Source organism: Alligator mississippiensis, chromosome 10 (assembly GCF_030867095.1).
Source record: "Alligator mississippiensis isolate rAllMis1 chromosome 10, rAllMis1, whole genome shotgun sequence".
Taxonomy (NCBI): Eukaryota; Metazoa; Chordata; order Crocodylia; family Alligatoridae; genus Alligator; species Alligator mississippiensis.
Window position 1 is genome coordinate 25,195,500 of NC_081833.1, and position 6,000 is coordinate 25,201,499.

Consider the following 6,000-nt stretch of genomic DNA (forward strand, 5'->3'; position numbering starts at 1 on the left):
TTTATAAAAATAAATGGTGTTTGTAAGAGAAACAGAGCATGTCTACACATGCATTTATGCAGGCTTAAATTTACTGCACAGTAAGTTACTGTGTAGTAAACAAGAAAAGGCAGGCGTCTACACATGCAGGTATTAAAGTGCATTAACGCTGTGCGTGGACTGACTTGAGACTAAAGTTAGTCCCAAGTCAGTCCATACAGACAGTGTTACTGCACAGTAAGGCAACTACATGTGTGGTACTGCACAAATACTAATCGGTCATAAATTTGATACCTGCACGATGCAGGTATCAAATTTATGCTCAAATCAGCACAAGTCACCATATTTACTACACAATACAGGCATGCATGTGTAGATGTGTGCCCATACTGTGCAGTAAATGAACATGTGTATATGTGTCCACCCTGAAACTTGTTTCAAAAGGGTGGGATGAAACATTTATATTTTTTCCAGGAGTTGTGGAGAATTTTTGTTTTGCCAAAACAAAGCAGAAAATTCTACCTAAATTTGTAAAACTAAATATTTGATGGAACCAAATCTACATTTTTGACAAAATAAGTTTGTCTGAAATGTTTTGCCCAGCTCAAACTATTATCACTATTTTATAGAACAGGAAAATAAAAGCACAGAAAAGGGGCATACTAGGGTCTCATAGCTCAGTCCAGCTATTAAATGCCTGAAAAGAACCTAAAATATGTCCTACTTTCACTTTTCTATGGAAGCTGTAGCCACAGCTACCACTGTAGTTAAATAACAATTTTTAGGGGAGGAATAAATAAATGGAGATATCTCTGTGAAGCTTTTCTCCTTTTAGCTTTGCTCTGATTTATGAATAGCTACCAAACATAATTTGTAAAATATTTTCCCCTTATTTTAATAGAAAAAAAATCTCAATTTGAGCAGTAACCTGCATGTTACAACCTATTGTGATCTCCATACATGACATATAATTTATTTTTTAACAGAACTTTGTTAAGTTTTTTGTTATTACACATGTGTTAATAAAGGATACAAGAAAATCAAGACCTGCTCTGTAGTTGCACTGTGGTACAGAGAAGAAACTGCAACCAATGCCCCCTTCCACATGCTTATGACAGCTTTGAGGCTATCTCCACCCTCCTCATCATAACCACTGTTGTATTTGTCCAAGTCGAACGAAATAAAATGATCCAAGCTATTGGTATTGGTTAAGAGTGCTACCATGCTGACCCACACTGAATATATTTTGAGTATAAAGTAAAACTATGGATTAGCTGCTATCAGCAGATTCAATAAAAGTTAAGTTTAGATTTTCATGTGCACATTCAGCTAATACAGTCACATCTTGCATACCCACCTCTATATATTGTTATTAACATTATTTAATATTAGTATTATTACTACTACTCCTCCTATTATATGCTAGCACTGGATAGCTCTTATCTTAGACTGGCTTGCCAATGTGCAAGGCAGTGTACAAACATTTTTTTTCCCCTCTTATCTCATCACCTCAACCTGATCTAATTTTGGGTGAAATCTTCCCTCCACTGCAGTTATTTGCGCTAGTTTATAGGTCCAACGTTCTTGTCTCCCATAGCTTTTATAATTGACTCACAAATAATGTAAGAACCAGGAGAGAGGACTGACTCACAGTACAGCTAGTTCAGCTAGGAACACATCACCCATGTCCAATGTTAATAGAGGTTTAATGGGAAATAGGCCCTCATGCTTCAGAGCATACGTCTATCTGTAAATAATGGGATGAAAGGGTCATGAAGAATCTTTCTCTGTGTGCCTATTGTAATATTTCTTGCCTGTTCCTCTAAAGCACCAGAGACTTATTGGAGACAGGATTCTGGACTAGATGGACTACAGATCTGATCTGTTAGGGGAAATCTTACGTTCCTGTTAATTAGCATTATTACTAACAAATCTTAACTTGTAATTACCTACAACTTCAACAGATTTTGCTGGGTTTCTTGAGGAATGGATGAAAAATATTTATAGTTTTGCAACTCTTTCTCTCTCCAGCAGTGAAATTAAAGCAAAATGGTAAAATCTTCATGCTACCAGCCTCCATTTCTTGAAATGAAGAAGATGAGGGGAAATGGAGGAAAGCCCCTTACACCACTGTAATTTCTAAAATGTAAAAGCTTTCCTTTGAGAGTAAATCCATTTTTTTCCTTGTGGCATTAAGGCTAAAGAAATTCCTCAGAAAATAATTTGTCAAGGCCCCGACTGATCAAAGACATATATAAAAGAACCCTTTTTTTAGAGGAGGAAAAAATCCCCCTCCAAGCTCAGACTGAATTGGCAATTCATTTACTGACTGTCAGATAAAGTAGCTCAATCCCTATCACATCTTTAGCTGGAACTGTGGCCAGAAGGAAGCAATTCTCGGCCCATGGTGTGTACATGTTTGGGGTATGTTAGTGATTAGGGTATTCCTGCCTGGGGGATGCAGAAAGATATGACTCAGATTCGCAAAAGTGCCATAAATCTCCCTTCTTTTATTCAAAATGTGTGTTTTATAGCCATTTCCTGGCCAATTGCTGCCTCAAATAAATATGTAACATATCTGCGTGTTTAGCTTTTAGGTCCAGAATGGGACTCTGTCTTAGAAGCCAAAGTATATTCATGTTTGCTAAACTGAGGAGAGAATTAGAACAAGGTTCTCTGCTGTTCGTTTAGTTCCCATAAAAATACTCCAAGAACTTGTGTAAACTGACTCAACCTTGGTTTAATTGCACCTGTTAATGTTCTTTCTCCTTTCCAAGTGAAACTGCTGTCTGTAAAGAAGACAAAGCATCACTTAAGTCCTATCTTGAGGGTTGATGGAGGACTTAGGTTCCAAACTGATCTTTGTGGAGGATGAATTTCAACTTAAATTAATATCTAAGGGCATTTTTACACATGCTCTGGGGTGGGAGTAGGAGGGTGTTTTAATTAGAATGGCTCTCAGGAGTCACTTTAGTTAAAAAGTCTACAGTGTCTCGTGTATTCAGCATCCTGCATTTCAAAATGGCAGCAGGGGTTAAAGCGCCTCTGTCCCCGCTGCCATTTTGAAATGTGGAAATGCTGAATACATGAGACGCTGGGGTGTTTTGATTAATTGAGTCTGCTCTAGCACATACTAATCAGAATGCGTTGGAGCATATATATAAGTATCCTAAGGTGCCTACCTGAGGTGCCTTCCACCTAACTTAAATGATAGGCAAACTTCAAGAGTTTCTGTTTTAATGACTCAAAGTTCAAATGCTTGTCTAGTATATAGCTACAACCAACACTCTTGAAACATGGAAGATATCAAATTTTGCCATTTGAAATGGAAACTTCGCAGCACGCAGAAGAAAGAAACCAAAGTCAACAGCGCTCCCTATGCTTGAAGAAGGGTGTTTGTGCCCGAAAGCTTGCAAAGAACAATTTGTCCAACTATTTAGTTGGTCTAATGAAAGATATCACATTTACTCAAAGATCCTTGTCTGCCTATGTCTAGTATATAGTTGCATGAGCCTCTTTGGTCTAGAAAGCAGACTGCAGATCTCAGCAAAAAAAGTTTTGTTTTATTTCTTGGATGTATTTCTGCTAGCCTGGGATGGGATATGTATCTTCTTTCTGAGTAATACACTTTCTTTTTTCCATCAAAACAAGCCACTCCAGATGGGCTGGGAGAACCCAACAAAAAGAAAAGCAAAGGGATTCATTCAAATCCAAAGTGAAGGTGGAGGACAGTTCTGTGATTATTTGAACCAGGCAAACTTCACAGGCATGTTTCATTAATAAAGTACCAAGAAAAGGTACTCAAGAAGATGTAGCATAGTTTCTGGGTTTTGTAGAACCAAAAAACTTGTGCACTGCAAATACCTTCCCCTATGTAGCTCTTTACTTGGAACATTGCTATATAACACACACATCAACTTGTGTCCATATGCCATTTGCAGTTACTAGATTTTTCAACACTTTCTAAATGAAGATCTTTAGAGACATGCCAGATGCTGAGTAGACATGACTACTGTTAAGAACAAAGATACAGAAGCTTAGAGAGGATAGCTGGAGTCAAAATTAGCTCATCAGGAAATGGATGGTGTTGAAATTTGGACAAACTTTTGAAAGTTTGTCATTTTTATTTTTCATTGGAAGAATGTTATGAAAAGCAAATGTCAACCAAATTTAATAAAAAATAAGAAGCAAGTCAGCATTGCATAAGAAGAAATCACAGTAACTCCGGGAGGTGTAGACAGGCTGTACCTGGATCTAAAACATGAAGACAGAGCAGAGATTTGTGACATATTAATACAGTGGGTTGGAAAATTTAAAATGTAAAGATTTGAAATGTTGATGATTTTTCCCCAACATTTTGAATTTCAATGGAGCCTCCCCCACCCCAAGATAAAATACCATAAAAAATTTCACCAACCTGTTGACTTATTCTCCAGCCAGCTCTATGTATAAGTTTGGTTTGTGAATAGGTTCTGATGGGATGGAAAATACATTGTGAACAACTTGTTCACAGATAACAACAGTGCACAAGCTTTTTTAGCACAAAGTCTGGGTTTTCTAAGTCATAAAAAAGGGAAATCTTCTCAGGAAAGTAACAGCACAAAAGCAGGAATGCAGTAGACGTCTGAGACCCTATACTATTCAGCATGTTACTTTTAGTCCTTCCATCTAGCCTGGTATACTATGGTTCCTTTTTCCTTCCTTAAGCAAGGAACTAAAATAATTTTGGTTATGATCCAAAATTTTGAAATCAGTGGAAAGACTGGTGTTAACTCCAATGGGCTTTGGGTCAGTGGTTGATACAACGTCCAGGTGGTTATGTAGAATTCTCTCATTGATCCAAAAGGTAGTTGAAATCAACAGATGCCTTGTCGCTAACTTTGATCATGTCCTTAAACAAACCAGTTATTCTGGTCACCAGATTATTTTTAGCACAGATGTTTCTCTAAATGTAACACATGCACAGTTGAAAGAAGTTTAATACTCTTTGGCTCAAGATTAGAATTGCCCTCACATATGCACAAATAGTACCAAAAATTCAGGATAAAACATACCTGGGGAGTAACTGGCAGAAGGTGGCAATTGTTATTGAGTGATCAAACATAACAGATATCAAAACGTAGTGCAAAGATATTTATTGGCAGCAAAATATCTTTCCACACATCCTTCATAAGCACTTATTTTAAGATATCATGGAAAAGATCCTCCATATCAACCAGAGAATCCCACATTTTCTTCCTTCCTCAGTTTTTCTCAGCTGCTTATTTCCTGCCTCTCACTGAACCCTGCCATTCAATTTGCTGGGCTAGATCATCTGTGCCAGGAGGAGATGCAGTCTGTCCTTGGAGATGTCTACATTTAGGAACCCTAATGCCTAAATTCTAGGTGCTTTGTGTTAGATCCACCTTGGTTTTGTCTGAATGGGACTTTAGGAAGAACTTAGGCACTTAAGTTCTAAAGACTGATTCATTTTGGCCTTGCCTAATGAGTCAGGTCCTTCCAGAGACAAAGAGGATCACAAAGGAGCTTAGATGAAGTGAGGCAATAAGGTGGTCAAACTGAATTACTTTTGAGCGTGTACAAGAGCCAAAGTATAGGTGCCAAGTAAACTTTGCAGTCCAAAATGGAGGCATTGCCTGAACTTAGGTATCTATCAAACTTTGTATTTTGTGGACTAGGGATGGATCACTCTGCAACTGAGGTGTCTAAATTCTGCTTAAGTCTTGTGTAGGCACCTTCAAGACCAAACTGGATTTTGTATCCACTCACTAAAGACTCATTTCCTTGATTTGGCCTTCAGCAACCAGATGTTCATTCAGATAAACAAGGAAGCCTTTGACTTTCAATGCAACCAGCCTGGTTGGAAAAAATTGTTGTGAAACATTTTTATGTGAATTTGGCAATTCATTAACATAGGGGAACAGTGTTTTATTGTCGTTGCTAACTCATTATCAAGCAGACTGTCCTGCAGATGAGGCTTCCAGTAGTTCTGGGCAGAGAATGATGGTTTCATTTCATAGA